Source organism: Oncorhynchus keta, chromosome 4 (assembly GCF_023373465.1).
Source record: "Oncorhynchus keta strain PuntledgeMale-10-30-2019 chromosome 4, Oket_V2, whole genome shotgun sequence".
NCBI lineage: Eukaryota > Metazoa > Chordata > Actinopteri > Salmoniformes > Salmonidae > Oncorhynchus > Oncorhynchus keta.
In genome coordinates this window covers 9,379,046-9,397,999 of record NC_068424.1, presented here as the reverse complement: position 1 = coordinate 9,397,999, position 18,954 = coordinate 9,379,046, and the positions used below count along the sequence as shown (strand labels likewise).

At 44.2% G+C, this 18,954-nt stretch overlaps 1 protein-coding gene across 4 annotated transcripts in view; it reads right to left on the bottom strand.

Moving 5' to 3' along the window:
* Positions 1-18,954, bottom strand: part of LOC118372902 (netrin-G1-like) — an 808,457-nt gene that overhangs the window by 76,424 nt on the left and 713,079 nt on the right. The gene's annotated exons all lie outside the window — the stretch shown is intronic.

Below are 18,954 nucleotides of genomic sequence, written 5' to 3'. Positions count from 1 at the left end.
TTTTGAAAGTGCGAAGGAGCAGGACAGCTGGTACATGTTTGTTAAAACATTTAAATAAAACACAGCCTTTTAAAAGAGGAACGTGTTCTGAAAGTCAGTCATTCCAATAAACATGCTGAACTTTCCTTTCCACCCTACTACAATTGTTATATAACAGTACTACGACCTACAGTAATAATAGTCAATACGCAGTGACCACTGGGAACATAAAAACCTGTAACAAAAACATTTATGCATTTCTAATCCTGACAATGGCACCAGACACCAAGAATGTCTAGCTCTCAAAAATTCCTTCCGGTCTAAATATAAAATCAATGTGCATTGATTTTGTTACAGAGAGTCAAGAGTGTTGCAATTGTGTTGCATACACACTGATCTCTATCTACCCTAGGATACAGAAAAATGGAGGTGGTGGGACGGGGTGAACTGGCGGTTTGAGGTAACCCTACACCCCTGCTGGGACTGTAGCTTCTCTAGGCCTCCTTGTCCCTATTGATTTATTTATTTAATTGTATTTATGTTAGGATAATTTTGTTCTCAAGGTTCATAAACTGAACTTCAATTAAAATACTTAAGTCTGTAACCCAGAGTTTGTAAGGTTCTGGTTGAAATGAAACAGACAGAGGCCAGTGTACGATTGTCAGAGCTCTGGCAATCATACCATGCATGCACATAGGTTTATATACCTCACATTTCGTCATAAATGCACCTCCTCCTCTCTAACAATGACAATGCAGTTTCCAAATATATTCCAACACATACATTGCTTATCTTATTCTGCAACATGTTACATAATCTACTGAAAGCCTAATGGTTTCTCCCCTCTCTTTCTTCCTGTTATCAGTTTCACAGTGGTCACAAGTTGTCTGTCCACAGTTCCTCTTTTTCCTCTTCACAAGCATTCTTCATCATTATACAGAGACAGGGTTAATTCTGTTAGTTATAGTCCTATCATTACTTTAAACATATACGTCCTTATATACATCATGGGGTGGCAGGGTAGCCTAGTGGTTAGAGTGTAGGACTAGTAACCGGAAGGTTGTAAGTTCAAATCCCGAGGTACAAATCTGTCGTTCTGCCCCTGAACAGGCAGTTAACCCACTGTTCCCAGGCCGTCATTGAAAATAAGAATTTGTTCTTTAACTGACTTGCCGAGTTAAATAAAGGTAAAAAAAAAATGTTTTAGTCATTATACATAAAATCCATAACAATTTATTTTTCCTTTTATTTTAACTAGGCAAGTCAGTTTAAGAACAAAATCTTATTTTACAATGACGACCTACCAAAAGGCAAAAAGGCCTCCTGCGGGGACTGGGATTAAAAATACAAATAAAATACAAATATAGGACAAAACACCCATCACGACAAGAGACAACACAACACTACATAAAGAGAGACCTAAAACAACAACACAGCATGGCAGCAACACATGACAACACAGCATGGCAGCAACACAACATGACAACACAGCATGGCAGCAACACAACATGACAAAACAGCAGGGCAGCAACACAACATGACAAAACAGCATGGCAGCAACACAACATGACAACACAGCATGGCAGCAACACAACATGACAAAACAGCAGGGCAGCAACACAACATGACAAAACAGCATGGCAGCAACACAACATGACAACACAGCATGGCAGCAACACAACATGACAACACAGCATGGCAGCAACACATGACAACACAGCATGGCAGCAACACATGACAACACAGCATGGCAGCAACACATGACAACACAGCATGGCAGCAACACAACATGACAACACAGCATGGCAGCAACACAACATGACAAAACAGCAGGGCAGCAACACAACATGACAAAACAGCATGGCAGCAACACAACATGACAACACAGCATGGCAGCAACACAACATGACAAAAAAGCAGGGCAGCAACACAACATGACAAAACAGCATGGCAGCAACACAACATGACAACACAGCATGGCAGCAACACAACATGACAACACAGCATGGCAGCAACACAACATGACAAAACAGCATGGCAGCAACACAACATGACAAAACAGCATGGCAGCAACACAACATGACAACACAGCATGGCAGCAACACAACATGACAACACAGCATGGCAGCAACACAACATGACAACACAGCATGGCAGCAACACAACATGACAAAACAGCAGGGCAGCAACACAACATGACAAAACAGCATGGCAGCAACACAACATGACAAAACTGCATGGCAGCAACACATGACAACACAGCATGGCAGCAACACATGACAACACAGCATGGCAGCAACACATGACAACACAGCATGGCAGCAACACATGACAACACAGCATGGCAGCAACACAACATGACAAAACAGCATGGCAGCAACACATGACAACACAGCATGGCAGCAACACATGACAACACAGCTTGGCAGCAACACAACATGACAACACAGCATGGCAGCAACACATGACAACACAGCATGGCAGCAACACATGACAAAACAGCATGGCAGCAACACATGACAACACAGCATGGCAGCAACACATGACAAAACAGCATGGCAGCAACACATGACAAAACAGCATGGCAGCAACACATGACAACACAGCATGGCAGCAACACATGACAACACAGCATGGCAGCAACACATGACAAAACAGCATGGCAGCAACACATGACAACACAGCATGGCAGCAACACAACATGACAACACAGCATGGCAGCAACACAACATGACAACACAGCATGGCAGCAACACATGACAACACAGCATGGCAGCAACACAACATGACAACACAGCATGGCAGCAACACATGACAACACAGCATGGTAGCAACACATGACAACACAGCATGGCAGCAACACATGACAACACAGCATGGCAGCAACACATGACAACACAGCATGGCAGCAACACAACATGACAACACAGCATGGCAGCAACACATGACAACACAGCATGGCAGCAACACAACATGACAACACAGCATGGCAGCAACACATGACAACACAGCATGGCAGCAACACAACATGACAACACAGCATGGCAGCAACACAACATGACAACACAGCATGGCAGCAACACATGACAACACAGCATGGTAGCAACACATGACAACACAGCATGGCAAAAACACATGACAACAACATGGTAGAAACACAACATGGCAGCAGGACAACATGGTAGCAGCAACAAAACATGGTGCAAACATCACAGCGCACAGACAACAGCACAAAGGGCAAGAAGGTAGAGACAACAATACATCATGCAAAGCAGCCACAACTGTCAGTAAGAGTGTCCATGTTTGAGTCTTTGAATGAAGAGATTGAGATAAAACTGTACAGTTTGAGTGTTTGTTGCAGCTCGTTCCAGTCTCTAGCTGCAGCAAACTGAAAAGAAGAGCGACCCAGGGATGTGTGTGCTTTGGTGACCTTTAACAGAATGTGACTGGCAGAACGGGTGTTGTAAGGTGGAGGATGAGGGCTGCAGTAGATATCTCAGATAGGGGGGAGTGAACAGGTGTTGTATGTGGAGGATGAGGGCTGCAGTAGATATCTCAGATAGGGGGGGGTGAGGCCTAAGAGGGTTCTATAAATAAGCATCAACCAGTGGGTCTTGTGACGGGTATACAGAGATGACCAGTTTACAGAGGAGTATAGAGTGCAGTGATGTGTCCTATAACAGGCTGACTACACCGCTCGCATCGCGTGCGCGAGCATTGCAAAATAAATGTAGAAATCTATATTATTCAATTATTGCACCCACACTGCTCGTGTGTGCCAACGAGCGTCTCCGTTGCCAAGGGCTAAAATAGAAGTCAGTTCTATTTGTGATGCAGATCGCGCAGTAAGTCTTGCCTCTCCCAGCTTTTCGACCTGTCCCCAAATTAATGTAATTTGTTCAGAGTTTGTTTTGATAAATCTTGTTGAGGATAGGGGGCAGTATTTTCACTTTGGATGAATTGCGTGCCCATAGTGAACTGCATCCTACTCTGTCCTAGATTGCAGATGATGTCTGTGAGTATAACAGAACTCATAGATAGGGCAGGCAATCTTTCAAACAAGAAGTGAAATTCTGAATGTGGGTCAAATTTGACATCATCGCCCATTCCCTTCCAAACAAGATATGGATCTGGTAGCACTTCCTACGCCTTCCACTAGATGTCCTCATTCAGTAGGAAGTGGAATGGAGCTTTTGGTGTGAACTTTGACCGAATGGCAGGGGAAATAGTCACTGTCCCGACAGAATGCCATTTCCCTGTGATGCATTTCTCTGTGGGTGCCACCGTCGTTCCATTTGGCTGCAGATGAAAACGTACGATCCGGTTGGAACGTTACTGGATATATATGATAATAACATCCTGAAGATTGATTCTCTACTTAGTTTGACCAGAGAATATTTTTGAATTCCCTGCGCCACCTTTTCAGCTGAATGGGGGGCGGAGTTCCCTGAGGGGATCGCCTTGCCATAACAGGTGCATGTCGTGATCGCATTTGGTGTGGCGGGACAAAATACATTTATGCACGATGGCGCACCGTGGCGCACGATGGCGCACCGTGGCGCACGATGGCGCACCGTGGCGCACGATGGCGCACCGTGGCGCACGATGGCGCACCGTGGCGCACGATGGCGCATGCGCGCATCCGCTTTGGGTTCCGTGTTAGGAGCTTTGGTGGCAAATCTGATGGTCGAATGGTAAAGAACACCTCGCCGCTCGAGAGCACCCTTACATGCTGATCTATAAATTACATCTCCTTAGTCTAGCATGGGTAGGATGATCATCTGAATCAGGGATAGTTTGGCAGCTGTGCTGAAAGAGGAGTGATTATGATAGAGGAAACCAAGTCTAGATGTAACTTTAGCCTGCAGATTTGATATGTGCTGAGAGAAGGACAGTGTATCGTCTAGCCATACTCCCAAGTACTTGTATGAGGTGACTACCTCAAGCTCTAAACCCCCAGAGGTAGTAATAACACCTGTGGAGTGTGATTACTACCTTGGAGATGAGAGGAAAGTCGTAGTCACTCAGCACTAAAACTGTGGGTTAGTGGCATACTGTATACTGTAGATAGTGGTATACTGTATACTGTAGGTTAGTGGTATACTGTAGATAGTGGTATACCTTAGGTTAGTGGTAGACTGTATACTGTAGATAGTGGTATATCTTAGGTTAGTGGTAGACTGTATACTGTAGATAGTGGTATATCTTAGGTTAGTGGTAGACTGTATACTGTCGATAGCGGTATACTGTATACTGTGGGTTAGTGGCATACTGTATACTGAAGATAGTGGTATACTCCATACTGTAGATAGTGGTATACCATAGGTTAGTGGTAGACTGTATACTGTAGATAGTGGTATATCTTAGGTTAGTGGTAGACTGTATACTGTAGATAGCGGTAGACTGTATACTGTAGGTTAGTGGTACACTGTATACTGTAGATAGTGGTATACCTTAGGTTAGTGATATACTGTATACTGTGGGTTAGTGGTATACTGTATACTGTAGGTTAGTGGTATACTGTATACTGTAGGTTAGTGGTATACTGTATACTGTGGGTTAGTGGTATACTGTATACTGTAGGTTAGTGGTATACTGGATACTGTAGGTTAGTGGTATACTGTATACTGTAGGTTAGTGGTATACTGTATACTGTGGGTTAGTGGTATACTGTATACTGTAGGTTAGTGGTACACTGTATACTGTAGATAGTGGTATACCTTAGGTTAGTGATATACTGTATACTGTGGGTTAGTGGTATACTGTATACTGTAGGTTAGTGGTATACTGTATACTGTAGGTTAGTGGTATACTGCATACTGTAGGTTAGTGGTATACTGTAGGTTAGTGGTATACTGGATACTGTAGGTTAGTGGTATACTGCATACTGTAGGTTAGTGGTATACTTTAGTTAGTGTATCAAACCCTTCAAAAATCTCCATTCATTTTAATGCACATCCTGTTGCTGTAGGATTATTTTCAAATTAAGATCCTTCAACTGTGTGAACTGGTGTTGCTCTCATGAGTGCATATCAGGTGAAAATAAATATAGCATGTTCATGTCTTTCTACTGGGAGCAAGGTTACAATTTCTGGATTGACGTTGCCACGATGTCATGGCCTCGTTGTTCTTTACCGCATCTATGTCTTTCTGTAGGGAACATCATCTCCATTGGGAGCAGTACGGAGGGTATTGTTTATATGCCATTTAGCAGACGCTTTTATCCAAAGGGACTTACAGTCATGTGTGCATACATTCTACGTATGGGTGGTCCCGGGAATCGAACCCACTACCCTGGCGTTACAAGTGCCATGCTCTACCAACTGAGCTACAGAAGGACCACGATTGTTGAGGAAAGAGCATGCCAGGGACAGCCCAGCCCACCCTTACTGACACTAACAATGTGGTGAGAGACTCTAGTGACAGCTGGCAGTGTTTATCTCTCCACCCTCGACAGTGGCTCACTGCGCCAGCTATAAGACTCTTAGCCTGATCCACCAGATAAATATGACGACTTGTAAGGAACAAAACTCCTAAACCAATCAGCCGACTTTTGATCTGAGCTCTCTGCTCATGGCTGAGTCTTCGTTCTCTGATTCCAGGCCTTCAACCCACCGATTAGGGCCAAGAGGTTCTCTCTTGATGTTTGTCTCTCTCTCTCGCTCTCTTTCTCCCTCATTATTAAACCTATTATGGCACTGCGTATCAGTGGGGAGGACGTGCAGTGTTGTGGCAGTGTCGTAGGAATTTATGCTCTAAAGTGCTTCGGGGTGATGAACGATGCTGCGGTCATTATTTTCCATAGGCTCCCCTGATTTGCTTCTCATTACCCAGAAGGCTGTTAGGTGGCGACGACGGGGGACATTCTCAAGCTGAAGAATCACACTAGCTGCTGTTATGGATAATAGACACCTTTCTGTGTGTCTGATCAGACTCCAGTCCTGGATGAGAGCGACTGATACACTGAAGAAAAATATAAAACGCAACATGTGAAGTGTTGGTCCCATGGTCTCATGAGCTGAAATTTAAAAAAAATCCCAGAAACGTTCCCTCAAGTTTTGTGCACATGTAACGTTTGTCGTCGGAAGGAGACCAAGGTGCAGCGTGGTAGGCGTACATTCTTTTTACTTAAAATGTTCCACGAAGAAAAAAACAATAAACAATACAATGAACGAAAAGCTTCGTCGGTCAAACTTGCATGCACTCAAACAAAGACAAGATCCCACACTGAAGGAGGGAAAAAGAACTGCCTTAAGTATGATCCCCAATGAAAGTATGATCCCCAATGAAAGACAGCTGCCTCTGACTGCGAACAACGCACGGCCAAACACAAAGAAATAGAGAACATAGAATGCCCACCCAAATCACACCCTGACCTAACCAAACACAGAGAATGAAAAGGATCGAAGGTCAGGGCGTGACAGCACACATTTGTTTACATCCCTGTTTAGTGAGCATTTCTCTCCTTTTGCCAAGATAATCCACCCACCTGACATGTGTGGCATATCAAGAAGCGGATTAAACAGCGTGATCATTACACAGCTGCTAACGTGTGCTGGGCAGTAAAATGTGACATTTTGTCACACAACATAATGCCACAGATGTCTCAAGTTTTGAGGGACCTTGCAATTGGCACGCTGACTGCAGGAATGTCCACCAGAGCTGTTGCCAGATAATTGAATGCTAATTTCTCTACCGTAATCTGCCTCCAACGTCGTTTTAGAGAACTTGTCAGTACGTCCAACTGGCCTTGTACGTCCAACGTGTAACCACGCCAGCCCAGGACCTCCACATCCGGCTTCTTCACCTGTAGGATCGTCTGAGTGGGTGGGCCTATGCCCTCCAAGGCCCACCCAAGGATGCACCCTTATCCAGTCATGGTTGCAGAGGAGTATTTCTGTCTGTAATAAAGGCTTTTTGTGGGTAAAAACTCATTCTCATTGGCTGGGCCTGGCTCCCCAGTGATCACTCCCCAGTGACACCCTCGCTGAACCCCTGCCTAGTCATGAGAAATCCATAGACTAGGACCTAATGAATTTATTTAAATTGACTGATTTCCTTATATGAACTGTAACTCAGTAAAAATCTTTGAAATTGTTGCATGCTGCGTTAATATTTTTGTTCAGTACACATAACCAAAGTGTTAAATGCAGGGAGGTTGTGAGCTGGTTAAACTGTATTACTTAACATTCTGATGAGGCAGCTATCTTTCTTTCTCTTCTGTGTCCACAGAGAGGAGAGCCTTTTGTGGTGTAACCTTCAGGTCTCCTCAACACCGGAGACGTTTTAATCATCAGGCAGAAATTATACAGCCTAATGAAGAGACCTGCGGTGGGCCTGTGGGTCTCTCAGCCGCGTGTGTGTACGTGTGTGGAACCATGGCCCGTGGGTCTCTTGGCCGTCGGCACTGTTGTGTGGAAATCAGACCCTGGCACCAGCCCAGGTGCTGAGGGAGGCCCTAGGTAAAGTGTATTTAATCAAATTTGAATGTCAAAGCTCCTCCCCTGGGCACTCTCACCAAAGCTCCTCCCCTGGGCACTCTCACTAAAGCTCCTCCCCTGGGCACTCTCACTAGAGCTCCTCCCCTGGGCACTCTCACTAGAGCTCCTCCCCTGGGCACTCTCACTAGAGCTCCTCCCCTGGGCACTCTCACTAGAGCTCCTCCCCTGGGCACTCTCACTAGAGCTCCTCCCCTGGGCACTCGCACTAGAGCTCCTCCCCTGGGCACTCGCACTAGAGCTCCTCCCCTGGGCACTCGCACTAGAGCTCCTCCCCTGGGCATTCTTCTGTCACTCTCTCCAACTCTTTGTTCTCTGTCTTTTTCTGTTCCCATCCCTAAAAAGAAATATTCATAATGGTTAGGCAGTGTTTTGTATTCGTATGGCACTTTCAAAGGGCTATTGCTTAAAGCAGGGTTTGAGAGTCAACCACTGTCTGCTGCTCTGTTAGAGGTCGAGAGGATATGTATTCATAAATTTACCCAGGAGGCTGTGTGCTCAAATTGCTCAGAGAGGTTAACGTGCTCAAAAAAAGCAGAGAACAATCTATGCTCAGGTTTTTACCTTTTGTTGTCTGAGACTTCAAACTTCCACACCCACTTTCTTACAGTGTGGCTTGAGAAAGTATTCACCCCCCTTGGCATTTTTCCTATTTTGTTTCCTTACAACCTGGAATTAAAATGTGTTTTTGGTAGGTTTGTATCATTTGATTTACACAACATGCCTACCACTTTGAAGATTGAAGATGCAAAATGTGTTTTATTGTGAAACAAACAAGAAATGAGACAAAAAAACATAAAACTTGAACATGCATAACTATTCACCCCCCAAAGTCAATACTTTGTAAAGCCAGCTTTTGCAGCAATTACAGCTGCAAGTCTCTTGGGGTATGTCTCTATAAGCGTGGCACATCTAGCCACTGGGATTTTTGCCCATTCTTCAAGGAAAAACTGCTCCAGCTCCTTCAAGTTGGATGGGTTCCTCTGGTGTACAGCAATCTTTAAGTCATACCACAGATTCTCAATTGGATTGTAGTCTGGGATTTGACTAGGCCATTCCAAAAATATTTAAATGTTTCCCCTTAAACCACTCAAGCGTTGCTTTAGCAGTATCCTTAGGATCATTGTCCTGCTGGAAAGTGAACCTCCATCCCAGTCTCAAATCTCTGGAAGACTGAAACAGTTTTCCCTGAATAATTTTCTTGTATTTAAAACCATCCATCATTCCTTCAATTCTGACCAGTTTCCCAGTCCCTGTGATGATAAACATCCCCACAGCAAGATGCTGCCACCACCATGCTTCACTGTGGGGATGTTGTTCTCGGGGTGATGAGAGGTGTTGGATTTTCGCCAGATATAGCATATCCCTTTATGGACAAAAAGCTCAATTTTAGTCTCATCTGACCAGAGTACCTTCTTCCATATATTTGGGGAGTCTCCCAAATTCCTTTTGGCGAACACCAAACATGTTTGCTTATTTTTTTCTGGCCCCTCTTCTGTAAAGCCCAGCTCTGTGGAGTTTACGGCTTAAAGTGGTCCTATGGACAGATACTCCAATCTCCACTGTTGTCACGATCGGTGACATGAGTAGTCCAAGGCGCAGCATGCGTAGAGTTCCACATTTTCATTTTAATAAACCGAAACAAAACAACCAACCAAACGAAACGTGACTCTACTGTTGTGCACCCAGGCAACTAAATGTAGACAAGATCCCACGAATAACCATGGGGAAATGGCTACCTAAATATGATCCCCAATCAGAGACAACGATAAACAGCTGCCTCTGATTGGGAACCATATCAGGCCACCATAGACATACAAATTCAACCTAGATGACCCACCCAAGTCATTAATCACGCCCCAACCAACACAGAGAATAAACAGCTTACTATGGTCAGGGCCTGACAACTGCGGAGCTTTGCAGCTCCTTCAGGGTTATCTTTTGTCTCTTTGCTGCCTCTCTGATTAACGCCCTCCTTGCCTGGTCCATGAGTTTTGGTGGGCGGCCCTCTCTTGGCAGGTTTGTTGTGGTGCCATATTCTTTCCATTTTTTAATAGTGGATTTAATGGTGCTCCGTGGGATGTTCAAAGTTTCAGATTTTTTTTATAACACAACCCTGATCTGTACTTCTCCACAACTTTGTCTCTGACCTGTTTGGAGAGCTCCTTGGTCTTCATGGTGCTGCGTGCTTGCTTGCTTGCTTGCTTGCTTGCTTGCTTGCTTGGTGGTGCCCCTTGCTTAGTAGTGTTGCAGACTCTGGAGCCTTTCAGAACAGGTGTATATATACTGAGATCATGTGACAGATCATGTGACACTTAAATAAAGTCCACCTGTGTGCAATCTAACTAATTATGTGACGTCTGAAGGTAACTGGTTGCACTAGATGTTATTTAGGGGCTTCATAGCAAAGGGGGTGGATACATATTTGCGTTTTACATTTTTAGAGTCTTTTTGTTTTTCATTTCACCAATTTGGACTATTTTGTGTATGTCCATTACATGAAATACAAATACAAATACATTTAAATCACAGGTTGTAACGCAATAAAATAGGAAGAACGCCAAGGGGGTTGAATATCTGACAAACAGTTGTATGATCGCCTTGAGACGGAGGAGACATAATACATTGTACAGGTCTGAATGTGTGTACATTTGTCAAAATAGACCGGTGCAGAGCCGTGCGATGATGCGAGTGGTGTAGAACTTACACCCAGCTTGCCTGAAGCACTGCAGTCTCTGACCATCAAAGTAATGGAATTCTGATCGACAATAAGGGGCCGGACTGCAAACTAATGTCATTAGCAAAAAACACAATGCCTAGTTTCCAAGGAAATTGCTGTTATCTCTATTATCTCTATCGCTATTATTTCTATCTCTATTATCTCTATCTCTATTATCTCTTTCTCTATTATCTCTCTCTATTATCTCTATCTCTATTATCTCTATCTCTATTATATCTATCTCTATTATCTCTTTTATCCTTTGTCTTCCTATCTCATTACAAACTGAACAAGCCGTTTTCCTCCTCTGCTAACTGGTCTCCATGCCTTTGTAGCCAGACGTACCAGTAGCTAATGAATCATAATGAGCCACAAACGCAGCCTAACAGATCCCACTGGGTGCAGATGTCAATTCAACCTTTATTCCACATTGGTTCAACGTAATTTCATTGAAATGACATGGAAACAACGTTGATTCAACCAGTGTGTGCCCAATCGGATGGCCATGTGACGGAAATGATCCTACTAAATTGAGCAGAGTGTATGAAACACAGTGAAGCAATTCAATTCAATCAATCATGCAGGCGTGTTGAATAAAAGTGTCAGCATTACGATGAATCTTGCAAGTGAGCACCAATAATAATAGTAATGGTAATAATAATAATAACAATAACAATGGAAAACGCTCACACTCAAGACTCGATTATGAAATTACAGGAGAAAATACTGACAAGGCCTTAATGTGTCCACATGTAATGTGTCTAGGAGTCACCAGCAGAAAAGACTGACGAGAGTGTAGCCTGTTTACCAGATAGCCGCTAGAGACTAGAGTGTAGCCTGTTTACCAGATAGCCGCTAGAGACTAAAGTGTAGCCTGTTGGTCAGATAGCCAGTAGAGACTAAAGTGTAGCCTGTTGGTCAGATAGCCAGTAGAGACTAAAGTGTAGCCTGTTTACCAAATAGCCGCTAGAGACTAAAGTGTAGCCTGTTGGTCAGGTAGCCAGTAGAGACTAGAGTGTAGCCTGTTGGTCAGATAGCCAGTAGAGACTAGAGTGTAGCCTGTTGGTCAGATAGCCAGTAGAGACTAGAGTGTAGCCCGTTGGTCAGATAGACAGTAGAGACAAGATTGTAGCCTGTTGGTCAGATAGCCAGTAGAGACTAGAGTGTAGCCTGTTGGTCAGATAGCCAGTAGAGACAAGATTGTAGCCTGTTGGTCAGATAGCCAGTAGAGACTAGAGTGTAGCCTGTTGGTCAGATAGCCAGTAGAGACTAGAGTGTAGCCTGTTGGTCAGATAGCCAGTAGAGACTAGAGTGTAGCCTGTTGGTCAGATAGCCAGTAGAGACTAGAGTGTAGCCTGTTGGTCAGATAGCCAGTAGAGACTAGAGTGTAGCCTGTTGGTCAGATAGCCAGTAGAGACAAGATTGTAGCCCGTTGGTCAGATAGCCAGTAGAGACTAGAGTGTAGCCTGTTGGTCAGATAGCCAGTAGAGACTAGAGTGTAGCCTGTTGGTCAGATAGCCAGTAGAGACAAGAGTGTAGCCCGTTGGTCAGATAGCCAGTAGAGACAAGATTGTAGCCTGTTGGTCAGATAGCCAGTAGAGACTAGAGTGTAGCCTGTTGGTCAGATAGCCAGTAGAGACTAGAGTGTAGCCTGTTGGTCAGATAGCCAGTAGAGACAAGAGTGTAGCCTGTTGGTCAGATAGCCAGTAGAGACTAGAGTGTAGCCTGTTGGTCAGATAGCCAGTAGAGACAAGAGTGTAGCCTGTTGGTCAGATAGCCAGTAGAGACAAGATTGTAGCCTGTTGGTCAGATAGCCAGTAGAGACTAGAGTGTAGCCTGTTGGTCAGATAGCCAGTAGAGACAAGAGTGTAGCCTGTTGGTCAGATAGCCAGTAGAGACAAGAGTGTAGCCTGTTGGTCAGATAGCCAGTAGAGACTAGAGTGTAGCCTGTTGGTCAGATAGCCAGTAGAGACAAGATTGTAGCCTGTTGGTCAGATAGCCAGTAGAGACTAGAGTGTAGCCTGTTGGTCAGATAGCCAGTAGAGACAAGAGTGTAGCCTGTTGGTCAGATAGCCAGTAGAGACAAGAGTGTAGCCTGTTGGTCAGCTAGCCAGTAGAGACAAGAGTGTAGCCTGTTGGTCAGCTAGCCAGTAGAGACAAGAGTGTACCCTGTTGGTCAGCTAGCCAGTAATTAAAATGTTGTAGAAAAAGACAGGATAAGACACCATAAAAGCAGTCAGTGTGGCAGGTAGCCTAGTGGTTAGAGTGTAGAGGTGGCAGGTAGCCTAGTGGTTAGAGTGTAGAGGTGGCAGGTAGTCTAGTGGTTAGAGTGTAGAGGTGGCAGGTAGTCTAGTGGTTAGAGTGTAGAGGGGGCAGGTAGCATAGTGGTTAGAGTGGTGGGGCGGCAGGTAGGCTAGTGGTTAGAGTGTAGAGGAGGCAGGTAGCATAGTGGTTAGAGTGGAGAGGCGGCAGGTAGCCTAGTGGTTAGAGGGGAGGAGTCAATCAGGAGTCAATCAAGAGGTCTGTACTGTGGCTGACATGTTATCCAATCAAGAGGTCTGTACTGTGGCTGATATGTTATCCAATCAAGAGGTCTGTACTGTGGCTGACATGTTATCCAATCAAGAGGTCTGTACTGTGGCTGATATGTTATCCAATCAAGAGGTCTGTACTGTGGCTGATATGTTATCCAATCAAGAGGTCTGTACTGTGGCTGATATGTTATCCAATCAAGAGGTCTGTACTGTGGCTGATATGTTATCCAATCAAGAGGTCTGTACTGTGGCTGACATGTTATCCAATCAAGAGGTCTGTACTGTGGCTGATATGTTATCCAATCAAGAGGTCTGTACTGTGGCTGATATGTTATCCAATCAAGAGGTCTGTACTGTGGCTGATATGTTATCCAATCAAGAGGTCTGTACTGTGGCTGACATGTTATCCAATCAAGAGGTCTGTACTGTGGCTGATATGTTATCCAATCAAGAGATCCGCACTGTGGCTGACTTGCCAACGCAGGTCAATAGAGTTGTGTGGTTGGCGACTCTGATACTACATTACTCTCTCTACTAAAATACTATTTGATTTGCTGGAGACAGAGGAGAGGACACACCAAGGGGGTAAGGAACGATTAGCGATTGTAAGGCTGGAAGTCAATGCTGCTTTAGTAACCAACGTAAGTGAGCTTGACATTAACAGAAGCAACATCAATGATCTCTGTCTTCTAGAGATGGACATTACCATAAGCAACATCAATGATCTCTGTCTTCTAGAGATGGACATTACCATAAGCAACATCAATGATCTCTGTCTTCTAGAGATGGACATTACCACAAGCAACATCAATGATCTCTGTCTTCTAGAGATGGACATTACCATAAGCAACATCAATAATCTCTGTCTTTTAGAGATGGACATTACCATAAGCAACATCAATAATCTCTGTCTTCTAGAGATGGACATTACCATAAGCAACATCAATGATCTCTGTCTTCTAGAGATGGACATTACCATAAGCAACATCAATGATCTCTGTCTTCTAGAGATGGACATTACCATAAGCTACATCAATGATCTCTGTCTTCTAGAGATGGACATTACCATAAGCAACATCAATAATCTCTGTCTTCTAGAGATGGACATTACCATAAGCAACATCAATAATCTCTGTCTTCTAGAGATGGACATTACCATAAGCAACATCAATAATCTCTGTCTTTCACACTTCCGGTTTTGGTGTGAAATGCCAGGTTACCCGGGAGAAAAGTGATCTATTCTCGGGAGGGAACATTTGAAAATACCAGGATAAATATTCAACATTAGTCTGAAAGACGGGCTGTGTGTGTGTGTGTGTGTGTGTGTGTGTGTGTGTGTGTGTGTGTGTGTGTGTGTGTGTGTGTGTGTGTGTGTGTGTGTGTGTGTGTGTGTGTGTGTGTGTGTGTGTGTGTGTGTGTGTGTGTGTGTGTGTGTGTGTGTGTGTGTGTGGGAGAAGCTCGCTCTCTGAAATTCTGTTTACTTGACTGAACGTTCCCGTTATAAAACAGCTCAATATTCTCCCTGGAAGTAGATCTGAATCAACTCTGAATCGGGTATTAACTAGCTGTCAATGCACTCGTACTGTTTGATCTGAACAGTCAGTGTCTCTCACACACACACACACACACACACACACACACACACACACACACGCACTGCAACATTTACCTGTCATAGCACTGCTGGTTGATTTGAAAAGTCATAGTCAAAATCGATCAATAGTATAGTAATACTCTTAACAAAACACGTTATCTTTAATCTACGATCTGTAGACTCTATGAGAAGAGAAGGGTGGAGAACGTTTTGCAAAACATCACAGCACAAGTCGAAAACATACAGAAAATATGAATCAAAACTAGATGGTTGTCAGAGTTAGATGAGTATATGCTGTGTCGATAAAATGTATATAGTATTTAAAAGTAGGAAGTAGAAGACAAAGTTTTGTTTACTCCAATTAGGGGAGGGATGATAAGGTGAGGGGGAATATATATATATATATTTTTTTTATACATATATTGGATTGGAAATTGGAAATGATGCAGAAAATTACATTGATAGAATCCACAATCTATCTGCAATAATAAAGCCGATCTGCATTCGGACCATTCCTCTCTTTCCACATTCTGTTACACTACAGACATATTCTAAAATGTCACTCATCAATCTACACACAAAACCCCAAAATGACAAAGCAAAAACAGGTCAAGAAATGTTTGCAAATGTATAATAACATTTTTTTTTTTTTTTTTACTGAAATGTTGCATTTACATAAGGATTCAGACCCTTTACTGCACGTTTGGCAGTGATTACAGCCTCGAGTCCTCTTGGGTATGACGCTACAAGCTTGGCACACCTGTATTTGGCGAGTTTATCCCATTTTTCTCGGCATATCCTCTCAAGGTCTGTCATGTTGGACATGTTCGATCAGTTTCATGCTGGGCAACTTAAGGACATTCAGAGACTTGTCCAGAAGCCACTCCTGCGTTGTCTTTGCTGTGTGCTTAGGGTCGTTGTCCTGTTGGAAAGTGAACCTTCGCCCCAGTCTTAGGTCCTGTGTGAGCAGGTTTTCATTAAAGATCTCTCTGTTCTTTGCTCTGTTCATCTTTCCCACGATCGTGACTAGTCTCCCAGTCCCTGCCGCCGAAAAACATTCCCACAGCATAATGTTGCCACCACCATGCTTTACCGTAGGGATGGTATTGGCCAGGTGATGAGTGGTGCCTGGTTTCCTCCAGATGTCACACTTGGCATTAAGGCCAAAGATTTCAATCTTGGTTTCATCAAACCAGAGAATCTTGTTTCTCATGGTCTGGGAGTCTTCAGGTGCCTTTTGGCAAATCCAAGGTCGCTGTCATGTTCCTTTTACTGAGGAGTGCCTTCCGTCTGGCCACTCTACCATAAAGGCCTGATTGGGGGAGTGCTGCAGAGATGGTTGTCCTTTTGGGAGGTTCTCCCATCTCCACAGAGGAACTCTGGAGCTCTGTCAGAGTGACCATCGGGTTCTTGGTCACCTCCCTGACCAAGTCCCTTCTCCCCTGATTGCTCAGTTTGGCCGGGCAGCCAGCTCTAGGAAGAATTTAGTGGATCCAAACTTCTTCCATTTAAGAATGATAGAGGGCCTGTTATCTCGGTGACCTAAAACGCTGCAGAAATGTTTTGGTACCCTTCCCCAGATCTGTGCCTCGACACAATCCTGTCACGCAGCTCTACGGAAAATTACTTTGACCTCATGGCTTAGTTTTTGCTCAGACATGCACTGTTTAACCGTGTGACCTTAAATAGACAGGTGTGTGCCTTTCCAAATCATGTCCAACCAATTGAATTTACCACAGGTGGACTCCAATCAAGTTGTAGAAACATGGCAAGGATGATCAATGGAAACACGATGTACCTGAGTTGAATTTTGAGTCTCATAGCAAAGGATCTGAATACTTATGTAAATAATGTATTTCTGTTTTATATTTGTAATACATTTGCAAACATTAAAAAAAGGCTATTGTGTGTAGATTGATGAGGCATTTTTTTATTTAATCTATTTTACAAGCTGTCATGTAACAAAAGGTGGAAAAAGTCAGAGACACACACAGAGACACACACAGAGACACACACAGAGACACACACAGAGACACACACAGAGACACACACAGAGACACACACAGAGACACACACAGACACACACAGAGACACACACAGAGACACACACAGAGACACAAACAGAGACACAAACAGAGACACACACAGACACACACAGAGACACACACAGAGACACACAGAGACACACACAGACACACACAGAGACACACACAGAGACACACACAGAGACACACACACAGACACAAACAGAGACACAAACAGAGACACACACAGACACACACAGAGACACACACAGACACACACAGAGACACACACAGAGACACACACAGACACACACACAGAGACACACACAGAGACACACACAGATACACACACAGAGACACACACAGAGACACACACAGAGACACACACAGATACACACAGAGACACACACAGAGACACACACACACGTACGTACACACACAGAGACACACACAAAGACACACACACGTACACACAGAGAGACACACACAGAGACACACACAGAGACACAAACAGAGACACACACAGAGACACACACAGAGACACACACAGAGACACACACACACGTACACACACAGAGACACACACAGAGACACACACATAGACACAAACAGAGACACACACACAGAGACACACACAGAGACACACACAGAGACACAAACAGAGACACACACAGAGACACACACAGAGACACAAACAGAGACACACACAGAGACACACACAGAGACACAAACAGAGACACACACAGAGACACACACAGAGACACACACAGAGACACAAACAGAGACACACACAGAGACACACACAGAGACACACACAGACACACACAGAGACACACACAGAGACACACACAGAGACACACAGAGACACAAACAGAGACACACACAGAGACACACACAGAGACACACACAGACACACACAGAGACACAAACAGAGACACACACAAAGACACACACAGAGACACACACAGAGACACACACAGAGACACACACAGAGACACAAACAGAGAAACAAACAGAGACACACACAGACACACACAGAGACACACACAGATACACACACAGAGACACAAACAGAGACACACACAGAGACACACACAGAGACACAAACAGAGACACACACAGAGACACACACAGAGACACACACAGAGACACACACATAGACACACACATAGACACACACATAGACACACACATAGACACACACATAGACACACACATAGACACACACAGAGACACACACATAGACACACACATAGACACACACAGAGACACACACAGAGACACACACAGAGACACACACAGAGACACACACATAGACACACACATAGACACACACATAGACACACACATAGACACACACATAGACACACACATAGACACACACATAGACACACACATAGACACACACATAGACACACACATAGACACACACAGAGACACACACAAAGACACACACACGTACACACAGAGAGACACACACAGAGACACACACAGAGACACACACAGAGACACACACAGAGACACACACAGAGACACACACAGAGACACACACAGAGACACACACAGAGACACACACAGAGACACACACAGAGACACACACAGAGAC